Genomic DNA, 23,775 nt, shown 5'->3' with positions numbered 1-23,775 from the left:
ACGCAGATATTTAACAATATATTGCGTACCATTTCTGTTACCCCCAAAGACATGGAAACGCTCCCACCATCCCATAAACAGGTTCGCGTAGGAGGGGGCAAATTTCGCCCCCATAGCAGTTCCACGTCTTTGGAGGTAAAACTTACCCTCGAACATAAAGAAATTATGCCGGAGTAGAAAACTGACCACTCTCAGCACATACTCTCTCTGTTCGGGTGATATTTCAGTGTCTCTTTTCAAAAAATACGAGATGGCTTGCAGACCACACTCGTGTGGTATGGAGGAGTACAGGGACACCACATCAATGGTGGTCCAACTGTACCCCTCCTCCCAAGTCACATCCTCAAGTCTTGACAGCACATGGGCGGTATCCTTCACAAAGCTAGGTAGTCTTTGAACTAGTGGTTGCAGGAACTGGTCCACCCATTTGGACAGGGGTTCCAAGAGGGAACCAATTCCTGCCACTATAGGCCTGCCTTGTACATTCACCAGACTCTTATGAACCTTTGGGAGGTGGTGGAAGATGGGCATTACTGGACTATCAACAAACAGACAATCATATGTCTGTTCATCAATAATGCCCATCTCCACCCCATCATCCAAAAGGTCACTTAGGATAGCTTTGTACTCTGGTGTTGGATCCCTAGATAGACTCATATAGGCCTCGGGATCCTCAAGTTGCCTTAATGCCTCATTTATATAGGTTCCTGTATCAAGCAGAACCACGATTCCCCCTTTGTCTGATTGGCGGATTACCACCTCCTTGTTGTTTTGTAGGGAGGCAACAGCCTCCCTTTCCAACCTAGACAAATTAGAGTTATGATCGTATTTCCTAGATTCATCTAGTTGTGTAAGATCTTCAATGACTCTCTTGTGAAAGACTTCCAAGCTTTTACCCCTCATTTGTAGTGGGTAAAACTTAGACCGAGATTTCAGATTATGTTGTTTATTATGTCTTATAAGTGTATCCTCTGTTCTAGCCTCCTGTGTACCATCCAGATCTTCTAAGTCTATTAAAGCACAGACATCACCGAATGGCATATCGCGGACAGGCCCCTCCCTCTCCTGGTTATGCACTACACTGGGCATACTATCAGAAGATGTCGAGAAGAACTTCCTTAGGGTAAGATCCCTTACCATTTTATTTACATCCAGTATGGTCTGGAATAAATCAAAGTCCCTAGATGGAACAAAATTAAGACCATACCCCAGGACTTTTCTCTCGACATCTGTAAGCTGATAGGAGGATAGGTTAACCACCGAGAAGTCACTCACTGGTATCTGTGCCCCCTGGTTCTCCTGTTCTCTCTCACTGGGTATCTCTGAGACTGAGTGGATGTTTCCTCTCTTCTCTGTGTGTGGCCCCTCCCTCCCCCTCTGGGTTGTTTTGGAGCCCACTGAAAAACCTGCATATTAGGTCCCACATCATTAGTAGCAGTCTCTCTAGTAGTGCCAGATTGTGAATAGAGAGACCGCCCCCTTCCTCGGCGACCTCTCCCACCTTTTTTAGGTATAGCTCCCATTACTCCCTTAGGGTCCTTTAAAATACCCCTTGGCATAGAGTTAAATTCTGTGTTTTCTGATAGTTCAGATATTTCACCCTCTGAGCCTGAGCAGCCCTCATCATCAAAGCTTGAAGCAAATTTATCCTCATCTGACTGCTCAGGTTCTGAGTCAGAGAAGGCAACCTGTTTTGTTCCACCCGATCTATTTTGCTTATTCTTTTCCTTTTCAGGTTTCCTTGGTGTTATATCCTGACCTGAATGATGTGCCCTGGATCTATCATTGTGTGTCTGTGAACAAACTCTACCTCTCTGTTTCTTTCGCCATATGTAAACTGTGCCATTACTGTAATCTTTCTGATCACGTATATATTTAGAATGTTTAATTTGAATAATTAATTTCTTAGACTCTTCAATAACACTCTTAAGTATAGCATCATATTCTGGATATACATTACACAGTTTATACTTATTCATATCGCCCTGCAGGGCGATTATCTTTTCCTTAACCTCTATCAACAAGATATCTTTGTATTCAATCAAAACAGCTATAAGTTTAAGTGAGCAGTCCGTTAGGGCCTGATTCCATCTTTCAATGAAACCAGGGTCCTTTACATCGTAATGCATGGGATTTCCCTTGATTTCTTGAAAAAGGATTTAAAGCAATATTTTATTTTTCACAAGCAAAGTAGCTGTAAGGCACTTTTTGATACAAAGTTTATTTAAGTATGGATAACATGTTACAGTCAGACTCTTTTTTCTCTCTTAATGAGATGGATGAAGAAAATTGGGATGCATTAGAATTAACAGATGTGTTTGAAAGCGATACACCAAATACAATACTAGGAGATTACTTTTATGACTTGGAGAATTTAAAGAAGAAAGAGCAAAAGCTAAAATGGGATAAATGGATTCTGTCTAAATATATCAGTATGAAAATGATTCCAAGGGGCCTGAGGATAAATACATTTCCCACCTACGATGTAAAGGACCCTGGTTTCATTGAAAGATGGAATCAGGCCCTAACGGACTGCTCACTTAAACTTATAGCTCTTTTGATTGAATACAAAGATATCTTGTTGATAGAGCAGTCAGATGAGGATAAATTTGCTTCAAGCTTTGATGATGAGGGCTGCTCAGGCTCAGAGGGTGAAATATCTGAACTATCAGAAAACACAGAATTTAACTCTATGCCAAGGGGTATTTTAAAGGACCCTAAGGGAGTAATGGGAGCTATACCTAAAAAAGGTGGGAGAGGTCGCCGAGGAAGGGGGCGGTCTCTCTATTCACAATCTGGCACTACTAGAGAGACTGCTACTAATGATGTGGGACCTAATATGCAGGTTTTTCAGTGGGCTCCAAAACAACCCAGAGGGGGAGGGAGGGGCCACACACAGAGAAGAGAGGAAACATCCACTCAGTCTCAGAGATACCCAGTGAGAGAGAACAGGAGAACCAGGGGGCACAGATACCAGTGAGTGACTTCTCGGTGGTTAACCTATCCTCCTATCAGCTTACAGATGTCGAGAGAAAAGTCCTGGGGTATGGTCTTAATTTTGTTCCATCTAGGGACTTTGATTTATTCCAGACCATACTGGATGTAAATAAAATGGTAAGGGATCTTACCCTAAGGAAGTTCTTCTCGACATCTTCTGATAGTATGCCCAGTGTAGTGCATAACCAGGAGAGGGAGGGGCCTGTCCGCGATATGCCATTCGGTGATGTCTGTGCTTTAATAGACTTAGAAGATCTGGGTGGTACACAGGAGGCTAGAACAGAGGATACACTTATAAGACATAATAAACAACATAATCTGAAATCTCGGTCTAAGTTTTACCCACTACAAATGAGGGGTAAAAGCTTGGAAGTCTTTCACAAGAGAGTCATTGAAGATCTTACACAACTAGATGAATCTAGGAAATACGATCATAACTCTAATTTGTCTAGGTTGGAAAGGGAGGCTGTTGCCTCCCTACAAAACAACAAGGAGGTGGTAATCCGCCAATCAGACAAAGGGGGAAGCGTGGTTCTGCTTGATACAGGAACCTATATAAATGAGGCATTAAGGCAACTTGAGGATCCCGAGGCCTATATGAGTCTATCTAGGGATCCAACACCAGAGTACAAAGCTATCCTAAGTGACCTTTTGGATGATGGGGTGGAGATGGGCATTATTGATGAACAGACATATGATTGTCTGTTTGTTGATAGTCCAGTAATGCCCATCTTCCACCACCTCCCAAAGGTTCATAAGAGTCTGGTGAATGTACAAGGCAGGCCTATAGTGGCAGGAATTGGTTCCCTCTTGGAACCCCGGTCCAAATGGGTGGACCAGTTCCTGCAACCACTAGTTCAAAGACTACCTAGCTTTGTGAAGGATACCGCCCATGTGCTGTCAAGACTTGAGGATGTGACTTGGGAGGAGGGGTACAGTTGGACCACCATTGATGTGGTGTCCCTGTACTCCTCCATACCACACGAGTGTGGTCTGCAAGCCATCTCGTATTTTTTGAAAAGAGACACTGAAATATCACCCGAACAGAGAGAGTATGTGCTGAGAGTGGTCAGTTTTCTACTCCGGCATAATTTCTTTATGTTCGAGGGTAAGTTTTACCTCCAAAGACGTGGAACTGCTATGGGGGCAAAATTTGCCCCCTCCTACGCGAACCTGTTTATGGGATGGTGGGAGCGTTTCCATGTCTTTGGGGGTAACAGAAATTGTACGCAATATATTGTTAAATATCTGCGTTACATTGATGACTTGCTAGTCATCTGGTCAGGTAGCAAAGATCAACTTGACACACTGGTCGATTTGCTTAATATCAATAGTGTTGGTCTGCGGTTCACCTTCGAGTGGGACCAGACCAGCATAAATTACTTGGATGTTACCCTCAGATTTGATGGTGAAACTGGGGGGGTATCCTCATCTCTCTCTCTCTAGTAAGCCTATCTCCGGGAACACGTTGTTGCATGCCAGAAGTAGCCATCCGAGGCATGTATTTAAAGGCATTGCCAAAGGCCAATTCATGCGTATCAAAAGAAATTGTTCACGGAGAGAGGACTTCCTGAGGGAGAGTGAGGATTTGAAAGTGAGACTACAAGAGAGGGGTTACTCCAAACATCTGATTAATAAGGCTTTTATGGAAGTCTCCGCAATGGATATGAGATGTAACCGGGGAAGGAAAAGAGATAACATACTGAGGAATGATACTTCCTCCAGAATTAAACCCACTCTAGTGACTGCTTTCTCTAACCAATATGATAAGGTTTGTAAGGTTATTGAAAGGAATTTGCCCATACTCCGAGGTGACACAGTACTGAGACACATAATCGATGATGGATGCAATTTCATCTATAAACGTAATGTGTCTCTGGGCAACATGTTGTCCCCCAGTATGCTGCCCCAAAAGGAGAGTGGCAGCTCTTGGTTAAAAGTTAAGGGAACATACAAATGTGGGAAAAAGACATGCAAGTCATGTGATCACATGGTTGTCTCAAAATCCTTTTCTTCAACCAAAACGCTGGAGGTTTTTGACACTAGGGGCTGCATCAAGTGTGGTAGTAGATATGTCATCTACTTAATTGAATGCACCTAGTGCAAAAAACAATATGTTGGTAGAACGACTAGGCCTGTGGGCAAGCGGATTAGAGAGCACCTCTCTTATGTTTCCCAGGAAAGGGCTGTTTCTGCTTTATCCAAACATTTTTTGGATGTTCATATGGGAGATGTTGGAACCTTCAGGTGGCGGGCTATCGAGTCTGTGTCCAGACCACCTAGGGGAGGTGATTTACTTCATATCCTCTCCAGGCAAGAGATCTATTGGATCCACAGGCTCGGCAGCCTAGTACCTGAGGGTTTTAACTCGGAATTCGATATTATAAATTTTTGGCACAGATAGTTTCTGACTCTATACATATTTCACTGGATATCTTTCCTGATACCTTAGAGGAGGTTAAAACCCACAGTCATTTATTAATAAATTAAAACCTTTTTTTGGGTTGACAGGCATCTATTAGGTTAAGGTGTGTTGTGCATAACTTTATTAAGTTGATAAATATTCAGGTTTAATGTATGAAATATTGTTTATATTTAATACTCTGTGTGGCCATTCAATTACTTGGCTCTCTAGTTCATATCAAGATATTTATTTATTTATTTACTAATAATAATCCTACATGCGTTTTTATGGATTGCTTATTCTTCAATATATCTGTATAATGAAAATCTATATTTATGTACTAGTGGTTTATCTAGCCTTCTTGAAATTTGTTCCAACAATTATTAATTTACATATTTTATTCTTCTCTGTTATCTCGAATAGGTTCAGATTAGTTTATGTATCCAAATATGTATGTATACATCTATTTATTTATTTACACATTATTATGATTTCTTATCACCTCTACCTTTAAATGAATACTATTACAAATGCCTATAGTCCATATTTATATTTGAATATTTGATTATACACATAATTCTCCATTGGTCATTATATTTGTACCATACTATTTTTCCCCTTTTTTCTTAATAGCACAGAGTCACAAGTTTGTTTTTAATTTATTTCTCTATACCACTCCCAGTAGGGGAGTGGTTAACAGGTATATAAGGTGTGCTCTATGGGTACCTGTTAACTGTCTATGACTACGGCCACACTGGGCCGAAACCGGTCAGACCTTTCCTTCTTGTCTCTCTGCTGAGAGTTTTATATGACCATGTTTTATCCTGCTGAATCTTCAAAATAAAGGCTTGCTGTTTTTTACCTATAAATTGGATATCAAGGGACTCTTTTTTTCTCTACCTGGACGTGTTTTGGATATTCTTTTGTTGTATAGATATATATATATAAATATATAAATACATCCTATATTATAAAAGGCCAAGTGTGTTTGTCCGAAGCTGTCATGCGCAGTAGAGACAAACACACTTGGCCTTGAGATAGGGTGCGCGAGGTACACAAACAGCTGTGAGGTCTGGGGAGCGCGAGGTAAGCTACTCAACAGCTATGAGGTCTGCTGCGTGAGAAGCGGTCACACGCTCCCCAGACCTCACAGCTGTTTGTGGCCGACGGGAGCGTTGCGATGGGGGCGTGGCCGGGCGTTGCAAGGGGCGTGGCCGGGCGTCGCAAGGGGCGTGGCCGGGTGGGGTCCCGCAATGTGAAGACAGAGCCAGAGAGGGAGCAGGAGAGGGGGGGAGAAGGGCCAAAGAGGGGGGGGGGAGAGCCAAAGAGAAGGGGGGGGAGAGCCAAAGAGAAGGGGGGGGGAGAGCCAAAGAGGGGGGAGAGAGAGAGCCAAAGAGGAAAACGAGCCAAAAAGGAGAGAGAGCCAAAGAGGGGGGAGAGAGAGCCAAAGAGGGGGGGGGGGCGGGGGGAGAGAGCCAAAGGGGGGGGGGGAGAGCCAAAGAGCGGGGGGGGAGAGAGCCAAAGAGCGGTGGGGAGAGAGCCAAAGAGGGGGGGAGAGAGCCAAAGAGGGGGGGGAGAGAGCCAAAGGGGGGGGGAGAGAGATAAAGGGGGGGAGAGCCAAAGAGGGGGGAGAGAGAGAACCAAAGAGGAAAGAGAGCCAAAGAGGAGAGCAAAAGAGGGGAGAGAGACAAAGAGGGGGGGGGCAGAGCCAAAGAGGGGGGGGGAGAGCCAAAGAGGGGGGGGCAGAGCCAAAGAGGGGGAGGGGGAGCCAAAGAGGGGGGGAGAGCCAAAGAGGGGGGGGGAGAGAGCCAAAGGGGGGGAGAGCCAAAGGCGGGGGAGAGAGCCAAAGGGGGGGGAGCCAAAGGGGGGGGGAGAGAGCCAAAGGGGGGGAGAGCCAAAGGGGAGGGAGAGAGCCAAAGGGGGGGAGAGAGCCAAAGGGGAGAGAGAAAGCCAAAGAGGAGAGAGAACAAAAGAGAGGAGAGAGCCAAAGAGGGGGGGAGAGCCAAAGAGGGGGGAGGAGAGCCAAAGAGGGGGGGAGAGAGCCAAAGAGGGGGGGGAGAGAGCCAAAGAGGGGGGAGGAGAGCCAAAGAGGGGGGGGAGAGAGCCAAAGAGGCGGGAGAGAACAAAAGAGGGGGGAGAGAACAAAAGAGGGGGGAGAGAGAGCAAAAGAAAGGAGGGAGAGAGCCAAAGAGGGGAGAGAGAGAGCAAAAGAGGGGAGAGAGAGAGCAAAAGAGGGGAGAGAGAAAGCAAAGGAGAGGGGGGAGAGAAAGCAAAAGAGAGGGGGGAAGAGAGAGCAAAAAAGAGGGGGGAGAGTGCAAGGGTTGGAACCGCTGTACTGCAAAAAATGGCCCGTGTACGTGGGCTTTAGTACTAGTACATATATCTTTTAGCAAGAAAACCCATCAGAAATACATTGAACTATTTATTTATGATATTTTGCGTGAAACTTTTTACTTTAATGTGAAGACAGAGCCAGAGAGGGAGCAGGAGAGGGGGGGGAGAAGGGCCAAAGAGGGGGGGGGGGAGAGCCAAAGAGAAGGGGGGGGGAGAGCCAAAGAGAAGGGGGGGGAGAGCCAAAGAGGGGGGAGAGAGAGAGCCAAAGAGGAAAACGAGCCAAAAAGGAGAGAGAGCCAAAGAGGGGGGAGAGAGAGCCAAAGAGGGGGGGGGGCGGGGGGAGAGAGCCAAAGGGGAGGGGGAGAGCCAAAGAGCGGGGGGGGGAGAGAGCCAAAGAGCGGTGGGGAGAGAGCCAAAGAGGGGGGGGAGAGAGCCAAAGAGGGGGGGGAGAGAGCCAAAGGGGGGGGGAGAGAGATAAAGGGGGGGAGAGCCAAAGAGGGGGGAGAGAGAGAACCAAAGAGGAAAGAGAGCCAAAGAGGAGAGCAAAAGAGGGGAGAGAGACAAAGAGGGGGGGGGCAGAGCCAAAGAGGGGGGGGGGCAGAGCCAAAGAGGGGGGGGGCAGAGCCAAAGAGGGGGAGGGGGAGCCAAAGAGGGGGGGAGAGCCAAAGAGGGGGGGGGAGAGAGCCAAAGGGGGGGGGGAGAGAGCCAAAGGGGGGGAGAGCCAAAGGCGGGGGAGAGAGCCAAAGGGGGGGGAGCCAAAGGGGGGGGGAGAGAGCCAAAGGGGGGGAGAGCCAAAGGGGAGGGAGAGAGCCAAAGGGGGGGAGAGAGCCAAAGGGGAGAGAGAAAGCCAAAGAGGAGAGAGAACAAAAGAGAGGAGAGAGCCAAAGAGGGGGGGAGAGCCAAAGAGGGGGGAGGAGAGCCAAAGAGGGGGGGGAGAGAGCCAAAGAGGGGGGGGGGAGAGAGCCAAAGAGGGGGGAGGAGAGCCAAAGGGGGGGGGGAGAGAGCCAAAGAGGCGGGAGAGAACAAAAGAGGGGGGAGAGAACAAAAGAGGGGGGAGAGAGAGCAAAAGAAAGGAGGGAGAGAGCCAAAGAGGGGAGAGAGAGAGCAAAAGAGGGGAGAGAGAGAGCAAAAGAGGGGAGAGAGAAAGCAAAGGAGAGGGGGGAGAGAAAGCAAAATAGAGGGGGGAAGAGAGAGCAAAAAAGAGGGGGGAGAGTGCAAGGGTTGGAACCGCTGTACTGCAAAAAATGGCCCGTGTACGTGGGCTTTAGTACTAGTACATATATCTTTTAGCAAGAAAACCCATCAGAAATACATTGAACTATTTATTTATGATATTTTGCGTGAAACTTTTTACTTTAAACTTGTAATACGTGCGCAAAAAGCTTACTTCTATCGAAGTTAACAGGAGTAAGAGCGATAAATAGGTTGTAAAATAGCCCAAAATGTGTTTTTAAGGAAAATACAACAATATTGTAATGTACATTAATTTTATTCTACTTGTTTTGAAAATTCTCTGTTCCAACTCCCTCTGTCATTATTTGGTCACAGAGGAGACCAATTACCTGGATTCCACAAGGGTGTATCTTTGAACTGCTCTTGATTTACAAAAACTTATAAATTTTGCTTAAAAAAAATGACAGTTAAATTATTTTTCCAACATTTATTTTGTGTACAGATCTTAGGAATACATGTTATTTCTTAGGGGGTAGATTTATCAAATGTCGGGCGGACATGATCCTCTGTAGCAAATCATGTACGCCCGACATCGATAAATGCCGACAGCATACGCTGTTGGCATTTATCATTGCACAAGCATTTCTTGTGAAATGCGGCCCCCTGCACATTCATAGCCAATCGGCTGCTAGCAGGGGGTGTCAATCACCCCGAACGTATCCGATCGAGATGATTGCAACCCCCTACCTCAGAGGTGGTGGCGAGTTAAGGAGCAGCGGTCTTACGACCGCTGCTTCTTAACTTATGTTTCCGTAGAGCCAAAAGGCTCGCGAGGAAACAGCAGCATCCGCTGAATAATAAATCTACCCCTTAATGTCTGATATAAACTATGAACTATTGAATGTCCCTTTAAGTAATTACAGAAATATGACTTCAACAATAACTATAGATATCTTCTTATCTTATCACGTATACAGATAACGTAAACTCAAATTGCTTTATAATATTTTTGCTGAACAAGGGATGTTAGAGACAATTTGCAATGATATTATTTCTAGTTATCCATTAATGATTAAAAATGATTATCCATATAAAGCAGTTTTACAACTTTTGCACATTGTAGCATAGAACAATCCTGGTATTTTGAAATACAATGGTGCAATGGAGTTTATTTGTATATTATATATATTATATATTTATATTATATTTATAAATTGTAATGCTCGTGGGATACTCCTCTATCAGACCGAACTCAGCCAGTAGTCTTGTTATCCCAGCGTCGAGCCGGAATGATAGGGAATATCCCAGAGCAGAGAAAGTTAGTGAGATGAGGAGAGCGGCACTCACCACAGGCAGGACAGTTCCAGCGGCAACGGCAGACCAGTCCAAGGACACACCACTAGAATGGTCAGGCAGGCAGGGTTTGGCAACAGTAAAGCAGTCCAAGGGCACACCACTAGAATGGTCAGTCAGGCAGGGTTCGGCAACAAAGAGGCAATCCAGAACAACAGGGGTTAATGAGCAGAGTAGTCAGACAGGCAGGGATCAGCAGCAGTATATCAGTCCAGCAATTTAGGGGTTAAACAGGCAGAGTAGTCAGCAAACAGGCAGGTTCAGCAACAAAGATCAGTCCAGCAGTTTAGGGGTTAAACAGGCTGAGTAGTCAGTAAACAGACAGGTTCAGCAACAATGGTATTTAATGATGACAAATACCATAGTATCACAGAGGAGAAAAATGTGAAATAAATGTGATATAATGTGATAGAAACAAAATAAAATGATATATAGTGCCACAAATATATATTAAACCATAAAATGTGTAAAGTTCATATAAGGATATATGGATTCTTCCTGAGACTCTCCAATCTTCTACTTGATTTTGATCCTCATAAAAAAGAGAAAATATGCCACATAGCGTAATTCTGTAATTCAACTTTGTTGCAGTGCAAACTGTGTATGTGCAAATGATTACTCACATGGGATGGAGCTATAGCCAAGCTCAGGTAAAAGCGCACACCCACTTTTATACTGTTGGGCAAACAGATTCTTATACCGGATATTCAGATAAAAAGATTTTTTAAAATACAATTATAAAATAGCGTCACAAGAACTGCTGGAAACACCTTATACAAGAAGTTTTTTGGCAATACAATGTAGTAATTGCTCAAAGCGAGCTAAACAAGATACCAGGAACCGTGGTAAGGAGTGTAGAAACTGAACCACACAACCTCCCCCAGAAAATCCAGTAATTGTAGCTCTCCTTATAGGTGTGCAGATACTTGACAGGATGCCAGGGAACAGTAGATCCGACGTACGTTTCGCTCAAGGCTTTATCAAGCCTTGAGCGAAACGTACGTCGGATCTACTGTTTCCAGCAGTTCTTGTGACGCTATTTTATAATTGTATTTTAATAAATCTTTTTATATGAATATCCGGTATAAGAATCTGTTTGCCCAACAGTATAAAAGTGGGTGTGCGCTTTTACCTGAGCTTGGCTATAGCTCCATCCCATGTGAGTAATCATTTGCACATACACAGTTTGCACTGCAACAAAGTTACAGAATTACGCTATGTGGCATATTTTCTCTTTTTTATGAGGATCAAACGAGATCAAGTAGAAGATTGAAGAGTCTCAGGAAGAATCCATATATCCTTATATGAACTTTACACATTTTATGGTTTAATATATATTTGTGGCCCTATATATCATTTTATTTTGTTTCTATCACATTATATCACATTTATTCAACAATGGTATTTAGGTATAGAACGATCTGTCACACCCAGGAGCACACAGAGTAACACCTATACTTGGGAAGTGACAGATCGTTAGTGCAGGATTTAAATAGGCGCAGGATTCGCACCAGTGAGCTCCCAGCAGCATCAGGAGCGTAGAGCGATGACGTCAGCGCCACACGCATCCTGAGCCGACACTGCCCTTGGCAACGAGCAGGAAGGAGACGCCTGAACCGACACTGCCCCTGGCAATGAGTAGGAAGGAGACGCCGCACCCCTAGCAACAGCTAGAGCAGCGCGGTGTGACAGCCTGTCACCAGTTTGAGTGTGGAGCTGTGATGGGAGGGGTGATAAGTGGGTGGGATTATGAGTGTGTCTGGGTAGTTGGTGGGTGTGTCTGTGCTGTTTGTGGGCATGTCTGGGGGATCAGTGGGTGTTTCTGGGCTGTTTTTTGGGTGTGTCTAGGTGCTCAATTGGTGGGGATCAAAATCAGGGACACCACTAGAATGGTCAGGCAGACAGGATTCGGCAATAGTAAAGCAGTCCAAGGGCACACCACTAGAATAGTCAGGCAGGCAGGGTTCGGCAACAAAGAGGCAATCCAGAACAACAGGGGTTAATAAGCAGAGTAGTCAGAAAGGCAGGGATCAGCAGCAGTATATCAGTCCAGCAATTTAGGTGTTAAACAGGCAGAGTAGTCAGATAGGCAGGTTCAGCAGCAGTATATCAGTCCAGCAATTTAGGGGTTAAACAGGCAAAGTAGTCAGACAGGCAGGGCTCAAACACATTAAGGCCGTACTGAAGCAATGGCTAGAGCAATGCGGCGTGAAATAGCCCCTTCTCTAGGGTTCCCTCCGGGAACCAGAGCCGGCCTCAAAGAATGAGCAGCATAGAATCTGGAGACCAAAGAGAGAGCATGCACATCACGGGCAGGAACCCAGGAACGATCCGCCACAGAGTAACCCTTCCAGTGTATCATATACTGCAGTTGAATGCTTGAAATCTGGAGTCCAGGATCTTAGCCACCTCATATTCAGGGTCACAACGGACTAGGAGTGGAGGAGCAGGAGCTTGGAGCTGGGTATATCTATTCCTGATGTAAGGCTTAAATAGAGAGATGTGGAAGACTGGGTGTATGCGCAGGGTTTTGGGCAAGGCTGCTTTGTAGGCAACAGGAGACAGTCTTTTCAGGACTTTGTAAGGACCGATAAACCTAGGCCCCAATTTGTGACAGGGTAAGGGTTGATGTAGAAGAATGTGTCGAGTGGAGACCCAAACATGTTCACCCACAGGGATGGCATGTGCAGAAGCTCTGTGACGATCAGCAAACTTTTTATATCTAGAGACAGTTGAAGTAGCTAAGAGCAAATGCATTGCCAATTAGTGGTGAGTCCAGTGACATGTAGGTCTGCAGCAGGAACCCCAGTGGACTGAGCAGAAAGAGGGAAGACACGAGGTTGATACCCTGCTGCGGGTTGAAATGTAGAGCATTTAAGAGAAGAGTGCCAATGAGTGTTTCTTGCCAGCTCAGCTAGGGGTAACAACTCAGACCAGTTGGTATGGCGAGCGTTGACAAAGGCTCTAAGATAGGCTCCAAGATCCTGGTTTACTCTCTGTAAGTCCATTGGTCGGAGGATGGTAGCCAGAAGACAAGGAAAGAGGCTCTCCAAACGGTAGAAATAAACTGTGGACCTCTGTAGGAAACAATATTCACAGGAATTCCATGAAGTCGTACCACATGCAAGAGAAAGAGACGATAATTCTTGGGCAGAAGGCAGTTTGGTTAGGGGTACAAAATGAGCCAATCTGGAAAAGCGATCCACCACAACCCAGATAATGGTATGGTGGTCAGAAAGAGGAAGGTCCACAATGAAGTCCATTGTTATGTGTGTCCATGGTTGTTTGGGAATGGACAATGGTTGGAGTAAGCCAGGAGGCAAGGATTGGGGAATTTTGTTGGCAGCACAAGTTGTGCAGGCTTTCACATACTACTGAGCGTCAGACTTCATAGTAGGCCAACATACATGTTGGGAAATATGCTTAAAAGTCCTAGTCAAACCAGGATGTCCTGAGAGCTTACTATAATGAGCCTAGGCTAGCACAGGGGTGCGTAGGTTCAGAGGTACAAAGAGGATATCGGAGGCCACGGGGACTCCAGGGGGTTTACTAGACTGGGCACGTTGCAATTTTTGCAAAAGGGTGGTATTTAGTTGAGCAACCACACAGGAGGGAGGTATGATTTGGTCAATAGGAGTTTCAGCTGAGTCAGTTGAGTGAGGGAACTGATGGGAAAGGGCGTCCGCCTTCTTGTTCTTGGTCCCAGGAAGATAAGAGACCACAAAGTTAAAACGGGAATGGAACAAGGCCCACCTGGCCTGTTGAGGATTTAGTAGATGAGCGGTCTATAGATAACTCAGATTCTTGTGGTCAGTGAGAATCTGAATGGGATTGGCGGTGCCCTCTAACCAATGATGCCATTCGGTCAAATCCATTTTGATGGCTAAGAGTTCAGGATTACCCACATTGTAGTTCCTCTCAGCAGGAGTAAAGTGTTTAGAGAAAAAGGCTACAGAGTGTGACTTGGAAGTCAAAGGATCTCTTTGGGTAAGAACTGCTCCAGCCCCTATCTCAGAGGCATCAACCTCTAAAGTAAACTGTAGGTCAGGATCAGGATGGCAGAGCACAGGAGCTAAACAGAAAGCCTTTTTCAGACTAGAGAAGGCACTTATGGCTTTGGGAGACCAATGTTTACAGTCTTTGTTCTGTTTTGTTAATTCAGTGAGAGGAGCGACTGTTTGAGAAAAGTTCTTTATAAACTTGCGGTAATAATTGGAGAACCCCAAGAACCTCTGTAATTCCTTTAGAGAAGTAGGTTGAGGCCATTCCAGAACTGCGGTGAGTTTAGCAGGATTCATGGCAAAACCTTCCTTCGAGATGACATAACCAAGGAATTGGATCTGAACTTGATCAAACTCACATTTTTCTAGCCATTGAAGTAATTGTCTCACGTGTCTATGATGCTCCTCTAAAGTGGAAGAGAAAACAAGGATGTCATCCAGATAGACGATGACAGTGCGGTTGAGGAGGTCACGGAAGACATCGTTGACAAATGCCTGGAAAACTGCAAGGGCGTTACACAGCCCAAATGGCATTACAAGGTATTTATAATGCCCAGATCTCGTGTTGAAGGCGGTCTTCCATTCGTGGCCTGAAAAGATACGAATCAGATTCTATGCCCCACGTAAGTCCAATTTGGTGAAAAAGCGAGCATCCTGTAGTGAGTCATACAGTTTGGTGATCAATGGTATGGGATAGCGATTCTTGATGGTTATGTTGTTCAAGGCCCTGTAGTCGATACAGGGTGTGAGCCCACCATCCTTTTTACTGATGAAAAAGAAGTCTGCCCCAGCATAAGAGGAGGAAGGGTGAATGAAACCTTTATCTAGGTTCTCTTGGATGTATTCCTCCATGGATTTTGTTTCAGCTTTGAAGAGTGGACAAGTCCTCCCTTTAGGAAGTGGGGCTCCGGGAAAGAGGTCAATCTTGCAGTCATAAGGACGGTGGGTTGGCAGCACGTTGGCTGCTTTTTTCTCAAACACATCCGCAAAGTCAGTGTTTACTGAAGGAAGGTTAGAAGGAGTCTGTATACTGGCTATGGGGATGTGGAGCAGAGGAGTGACTTTAGCAAGGCAGGAGTGGAAACAGGAGGTACCACAGGAGGCCAGTTGTCCCTCTGCCCAGTCAAACTGTGGATTGTGTACCCGAAGCCACGGAAGACCAAGGATGACAGGCTGTGCTGGGGAATGAATGACCTCAAACTGCAGCTGTTCAGTGTGAAGGACACCCACTGTCAGAGTCAGGGGTGCTGACTCAAAATGGATCAGGCCAGAACCAAGGGGGTGCCATCCAGAGTAGTTATTTTGAGACAATGGGGGGGTAGTTATCAAGCCGTCAACCTCAAATATGCTGGAATTCCACAGTGTATTTGTGGCGAGGCCTTAGTTATCAAAGGCTAGAGACCGGCAAAAGTAGAATATAGTGACGTAAGCTTCGATCCGCCGGACTCAGTCCGACACAGATCGATTCTTACGTCACTACAGATGTTCCGCACACAAGTTCGGCACAATCTGACTACTTTTGCTAGCTATCAAAAAACTAGCAGGTACGCTCGGCACTTTTCCGGCCCAGCGTACCTGGTTTTCAAACCACCGCCCTGGAGGTGGCGGATCCCATAGGAATCAATGGGAGTCTGATCATAGCGAAAGCTCATGTTCGCTGCTGCCCAACATCCCATTGATTCCTATGGGAGCTGTCTGCACCTAACACCCTAACATGTACCTCGAGTCTAAACACCCCTAATCTGTACCCCCCTACACCGCCGCAACTAAATACATTTATTACCCCCTAAACCACCGCTCCCGGAGCCCACCGCCACTATAATAAACATGTTAACCCCTAAACCGCCGCTCCCTGACCCCGCCGCAACTATAATATATGTATTAACCCCTAAACCGCCGCTCCCAGACCCCGCCGCCACCTACATGATACCTATTAACCCCTATCCTGCCCCCCCTATACCGTGGCCACCTATAATAAAGTTATTAACCCCTATCCTGCCGGTCCCGGACCTCACCGCAACTAAATAAATAGTTTAACCCCTAAACCGCCGCTCCCGGACCCCGCCGCAACCTATATTAAATTTATTAACCCCTAATCTGCCCCCCTACAGCTATAATACATTTATTAACCCCTATCCTGCCCCCCTACACCGCCGCCACTGTAAAAAAATGATTAACCCCTAAAGTCTAACCCTAACCCTAACACCCCCCCTAACTTAAATATTAACTAAATAAATCTAAATAATATTTCTCTTATTAAATAAATTAATCCTATTTAAAACTAAATACTTACCTTTAAAATAAACCCTAATATAGCTAAAATATAAATAATTATATTGTAGCTATTTTAGGATTTATTTTTATTTTACAGGCAAATTTAAATTTATTTTAACTAGGTACAATAGCTATTAAATAGTTATTAACTATTTAATAGCTTACCTAGCTAAAATAAAGAGAAATTTACCTGTAAAATAAATCCTAACCTAAGTTACAATTACACCTAACACTACACTATACTTTAATAAATTATTCCTATTTAAAACTAAATACTTACCAGTAAAATAAACCCTAAGATAGCTACAATATAATTAATAATTACATTGTAGCTATTTTAGGATTTATATTTATTTTACAGGTAACTTTGTATTTATTTTAGCTAGTTAGAATAGTTATTAAATAGTTATTAAATATTTAATAACTACCGAGCTAAAAGAAATAAAAAATTACCTATAAATAAATCCTAACCTAAGATACAATTAAACCTAACACTACACTATCATTAAATTAATTAAATAAATTACCTACAAATAACTACAATTAAATACAATTACATAAACTAACTAAAGTACAAAAAATAAAAAAAGCTAAGATACAAAAAAAATAAAAAAATAAGTTACAAACATTTTAAAAATATTACAACAATTTTAAGCTAATTACACCTAATCTAAGCCCCCTAATAAAATAACAAAGCCCCCCAAAATAAAAAAAATCTTTTACCTTACCAAATTATTCCTATTTAAAACTAAATACTTACCTGTAAAATAAACCCTAAGATAGCTACAATGTAATTATTAATTACATTGTAGCTATCTTAGGATTTATATTTATTTTACAGGCAACTTTGTATTTATTTTAGCTAGTTAGAATAGTTATTAAATAGTTATTAACTATTTAATAACTACCTAGCTAAAAGAAATACAAAATTACCTGTAAAATAAATCCTAACCTAAGTTACAATTAAACCTAACACTACACTATCATTAAATAAATTAAATAAATTAACTACAAATAACTACAATTAAATACGATTACATAAACTAACTAAAGTACAAAAAATAAAAAAGCTAAGTTACAAAAAATAAAAAAAATAAGTTACAAACAATTTAAAAATATTACAACAATTTTAAGCTACTTACACCTAATCTAAGCCCCCTAATAAAATAACAAACCCCCCAAAATAAAAAAAATGCCCTACCCTATTCTAAATTAAAAAAGTTCAAAGCTCTTTTACCTTACCAGCCCTTAAAAGGGCCTTTTGCAGGGCATGCCCCAAAGAAAACAGCTCTTTTGCCTGTAAAAGAAAAATACAACCCCCCCCAACATTAAAACCCACCACCCACATACCCCTAATCTAACCCAAACCCCCCTTAAATAAACCTAACACTAGAATCCTATCAGCCAATCGGAATTGAAGGGACACCATATTGGATGACGTCCCTTAAAGGAGCCTTCATTCCTCATTAGTTCGTCGGGGAAGAAGGATGTTCCGCGTCGGCGGGATGAAGATGGATCATGAAGAAAGAAGATTGAAGACCCCGCTTGGAAGATGACATCGCCCGGATGGAAGACTTCTTCAGCGCCGCTTGGAAGATGACATCGCCCGGATGGAAGACTTCTTCAGCGCCGCCTGGATGATGACTTCATCGGATGGAAGACTTCTTCAGCGCCCCTTGGAGGATCACTTCTGCCGCTCCGGATCTCCTCTTCGGTTTCATCGGTGGGTTGGCTGGCTGAAGACGACTCAAGGTAGGATGATCTTCAGGGGGGTAGTGTTAGGTTTATTTAAGGGGGGTTTGGGTTAGATTAGGGGTATGTGGGTGGTGGGTTTTAACGTGGGGGGGTTTGTATTTTTCTTTTACAGGCAAAAGAGCTGTTTTCTTTGGGCCCTTTTAAGGGCTGGTAAGGTAAAAGAGCTTTGAACTTTTTTAATTTAGAATAGGGTAGGGCATTTTTTTATTTTGGGGGGCTTTGTTATTTTATTAGGGGGCTTAGATTAGGTGTAATTGGATTAAAATTGTTGTAATATTTTTTAAATGTTTGTAACTTATTTTTTTTATTTTTTGTAACTTAGCTTTTTTTATTTTTTGTACTTTAGTTAGTTTATGTAATTGTATTTAATTGTAGTTATTTGTAGCTAATTTATTTAATTAATTTAATGATAGTGTAGTGTTAGGTTTAATTGTAACTTAGGTTAGGATTTATTTTACAGGTAATTTTGTATTTCTTTTAGCTAGGTAGATATTAAATAGTTAATAACTATTTAATAACTATTCTAACTAGCTAAAATAAATACAAAGTTACCTGTAACATAAATATAAATCATAAAATAGCTACAATGTAATTATTAATTACATTATAGCTATCTAAGGCCTAGATTTAGACTTGGGCAGTAGCCGTCAAAACCAGCGTTAGAGGCTCCTAACGCCCGCTGGTATCTGGAGTCAGGAAAGGGTCTAACGCTCACTTTCCAGCCGCTACTTTTCCATACCGCAGATCCCCCTACGCCATTTGCGTATCCTATCTTTTCAATGGGATCTACGCTGGTATTTAGAGTCGTGGCTGAAGTGAGCGTTAGAAATCTAACGACAAAACTCCAGCCGCAGAAAAAAGTCAGTAGTTAAGAGCTTTCTGGGCTAAAGCCGGTTTATAAAGCTCTTAACTACTGTGCTCTAAAGTACACTAACACCCATAAACTACCTATGTACCCCTAAACCGAGGTCCCCCCACATCACTATATTACATTTTTTTAACCCCTAATCTGCCGCTCCGTACACCGCGGCCACCTACGTTATCCCTATGTACCCCTAATCTGCTGCCCCTAACACCGCCGACCCCTATATTATATTTATTAGCCCCTAATATGCTGCCCCCAACGTCGCCTCCACCTACCTACAATAATTAACCCCTAATCTGCCGACCGGAGCTCACCGCTACTATAATAAATGTATTAACCCCTAATCCGCCTTACTCCCGCCTCAATAACCCTATAATAAATAGTATTAACCCCTAATCTGCTCTCCCTAACATCGCCGACACCTAACTTCAAGTATTAACCCCTAATCTGCCGACCGGAGCTCACCGCTACTCTACTAAATTTTTTAACCCCTAAAGCTAAGTCTAACCCTAACACTAACACCCCCCTAAGTTAAATATAATTTTTATCTAATGAAATAAATTAACTCTTATTAAATAAATTATTCCTATTTAAATCTAAATACTTACATGTAAAATAAACCTTAATATAGCTACAATATAAATTATAATTATATTGTAGCTATTTTAGGATTAATATTTATTTTACAGGCAACTTTGTAATTATTTTAACCAGGTACAATAGCTATTAAATAGTTAATAACTATTTAATAGTTACCTAGTTAAAATAATTACAAAATTACCTGTAAAATAAATCCTAACCTAAGTTACAATTAAACCTAACACTACACTATCAATAAATAAATTAAATAAAATACCTACAATTATCTACAATTAAACCTATCACTACACTATCAATACATTAATTAAATACAATACCTACAAATAAATACAATTAAATAAACTAACTAAAGTACAAAAAATAAAAAAAGAACTAAGTTACAAAAAATAAAAAATATTTACAAACATTAGAAAAATATTACAACAATGTTAAACTAATTACACCTACTCTAAGCCCCCTAATAAAATAACAAAGCCCCCCAAAATAAAAAAAAATGCCCTACCCTATTCTAAAATTAAAATAGAAAAGCTCTTTTACCTTACCAGCCCTGAAAAGGGCCCTTTGCGGGGCATGCCCCAAAGAATTCAGCTCTTTTGCCTGTAAAAAAAAACCATACAATACCCCCCCCCAACATTACAACCCACCACCCACATACCCCTAATCTAGCCCAAACCCCCCTTAAATAAACCTAACACTAAGCCCCTGAAGATCTCCCTACCTTGTCTTCACCTCAACGGGTTCAGCGATCGGTCCAGAAGAGGGTCCGAAGTCTTGATCCAAGCGGCGGCTGAAGAACTCTATCATCGGGCTGAAGTCGGAAGTCCATCATCGGGATGAAGTCTTCTATCAAGCGGCATCTTCAATCTTCTTTCTTCCGGAGCGGAGCCATCTTCTTCCCAGCCGACGCAGATCCATCCTCTTCAACCGACGTCTACTCGCCGAATGACGGTTCCTTTAAATGACGTCATCCAAGATGGCGTCCCTCGAATTCCGTTTGGTTGATAGGATTCTATCAGCCAATTGGAATTAAGGTAGGAATATTCTGATTGGCTGATGGAATCAGCCAATCAGATTCAAGTTCAATCCGATTGGCTGATCCAATCAGCCAATCAGATTGAGCTTGCATTCTATTGGCCGATCGGAACAGCCAATAGAATGCGAGCTCAATTAGGGGTACATAGGTATAATGTAGGTTGCGGCGGTGTACGGAGCGGCAGATTAGGGGTTAATAATAATATGCAGGGGTCAGCGATAGTGGGGGCGGCAGATTAGGGGTTAATAAGTATAAGGTTAGGGGTGTTTAGACTCGGGGTTCATGTTAGGGTGTTAGGTGCAGACATAGGAAGTGTTTCCCCATAATAAACAATTGGCTGCGTTAGGAGCTGAACGCTGCTTTTTTTTTTTTTCAGCTCAAACTGCCCCATTGTTTTCTAAGGGGGAATCGTGCACGAGCACGTTTTTGAAGCTGGCCGCGTCCGTAAGCAACGCTGGTATTTAGAGTTGCAGTGGCGGTAAATATGCTCTACGCTCCCATTTTGGAGCCTAACGCAGCTCTTCTGTGATCTCTAAATACCAGCGGTATTTAAAAGGTGCGGGGGAATAAAAGCATGCGTAGCTAACGCACCCCTTTGGCCGCAGAACTCTAAATCTAGCCGTTAGGGTTTATTTTATAGGTAAGTATTTAGTTTTAAATAGGAATAATTTATTTAAGTATAGTGTAGTGTTAGGTGTAATTGTAACTTAGGTTAGTTTTTATTTTACAGGTTAATTTCTCTTTATTTTAGCTAGGTAGCTATTAAATAGTTAATAACTATTTAATAGCTATTGTACCTAGTTAAAATAAATTGAAAGTTGCCTGTAAAATAAAAATAAATCCTAAGATAACTACAATATAATTATTATTTATATTGTAGCTATATTAGGGTTTATTTTAAAGGTAAGCATTTAGTTTTAAATAGGATTAATTTAGTTAATAATAGAAATATTATTTAGATTTATTTCATTAATATTTAAGTTAGGGGGGTGTTAGGGTTAGGGTTAGACTTAGGTTTAGGGGTTAATAATTTTATTACAGTGGCGGCGGTGTCGGGGGGGGCAGGATAGGGGTTAATAAGTTTAATATAGGTTGCAGCGGGGTCCGGGAGCGGCGGTTTAGGAGTTAAACTATTTATTTAGTTGCGGCGAGGTCCGGCATCAGCAGGATAGGGGTTAATAACTTTATTATAGAGGGCGGCAGTATAGGGGGGCAGGATAGGGGTTACTAGGTATAATGTAGGTGGCGGCGGTGTCCGGGAGCGGCGGTTTAGGGGTTAATACATTTATAAGAGTTGCGGCGGGGTCTAGGAGCGGCGGTTTAGGGGTTAATAATTTTATTGAGTTGCGGGGGGCTCCGGGGGGGTAGAACAGTGTAGTTTAGTGTGGGTGTTTAGTGACAGGCTAGCAAGTAAGCTGTCAAAAAGCCAAAGAGCAGCGAGATCGGATGAGTGATAACTCTCACAATCCGCTGCTCATCGCCCCGTACTTGGTGCGCGGCTTTTTGACAGCTTTTTTGATAACTTAGGCGAAATTTTGCAGGTCCGCGGCGGCGATGGTAGGCGAGCTTAGACGGGCGTATTGAACCGGCGAAGGCAGGTAAAGTAGACGGCTTGATAACTAGGCCCCAATGTCTTTTCTGCAGAAGAAGCAAGCCAGCTTGAATTATAAAACAGTGATCCAGGAAGTTTCCAGCTGCTCCTGAATCAATGAAGGCTTGAGTGTGGACAGTATTCTGAAGGAAGGTAAGGTTAACAGGTACCAGGATCTGAGTGGAGTGAGGGGATTTAGTAGAGATCATACTTAGAGGTACCCCTGTGTTATCCCCTAAGCATTGGCTTTTCCCGGCCGAATGTCACAGACCTTTAGTTGGTGGGTGTTGGACCCACAATAAAAGCATAGTCTCAATCTCCTTCTAATCTGTCTTTCAGACTCTGAAGGTTTGAAGGAGGAGAGATCCATGGAGCTGCTGAAGGGGTAGCGGATGCTGCCGGACCTGGGCGAATAGGAGGACGGGAGGAAAGGACCCTCCTTGTTCTGTCTCTCTCGGCTTGTCTTTCCTGAAAGCGAGAGTCCAGACTGATACAAAGCGTTATATAGTCATCCAAAGAAAATGGAATATCACGATAAGTGAGTTCATCTTTGATGTGTTTATGCAGACCCCTCCTAAAGGCTGCCTTGAGAGCACTGCCATCCCAAGTGGTTTCGAGTGCCAAGGTGCAGAACTCAATGGCAAATTTTACCACAGTTCTATTGCCAGGAGAGAATATTCTGCAGCATTGGTACAGCCAGAAGCCCCAAACACAGAAGATAAAGCAGAAATTAACTCATCAGCATCATGCAGGAGTGTAGCGTTCTGTTCCAAAAAGGGAAGAGACCCAGGCTAGGGCCTTATCTTTCAGTAAGGAAATGATAAAGGTGACCCTTGACTAGTGAGACTGAAAGGTGTGAGGATCATTGCGGAAGTGCAGCCTGCATTGGTTTAGAAAGCCCCTGCAATCAATAGTACCTTCATACTTGTCAGGTAATGGTATCCGGAGTATACTTCCAGAAGCAGAGGAAGAAATCATAGTACTAGGAATAGGGGCTGGTGGTGAAACAACAGGAGCGGTATCCCTCGCTGTAACTAGTAAGGAGAGCTGAGCGGTAATAGCCTCTAGCTTGGAATCCATATTCTGCAACTGTGTTGTATGGGTTCCCAACATCTGTCCCTGAAGATAAACAGCTCGTGCCACCTCATCTGGCTGCATGGCCCAAGTATAATGTAATTCTCGTGGGATACTCCTCTATCAGACCGAACTCGGCCAGTAGTCTTGTTATCCCAGCGTCGGAGTTAAGAAGATGAGGAGGGCGGCACTCACCACAGGCAGGACAGTCCCCAGCAGCAACAGCAGAGCAGTCCAAGGGCACACCACCCGAATGGTCAGGCAGGCAGGGTTCGGCAACAGTAAAGCAGTCCAAGGGCACACCACTAGAATGGTCAGGCA

This window comes from Bombina bombina, chromosome 7, assembly GCF_027579735.1.
Source record: "Bombina bombina isolate aBomBom1 chromosome 7, aBomBom1.pri, whole genome shotgun sequence".
Taxonomy (NCBI): Eukaryota; Metazoa; Chordata; class Amphibia; order Anura; family Bombinatoridae; genus Bombina; species Bombina bombina.
Note: the sequence above shows the minus strand (reverse complement) of the source record.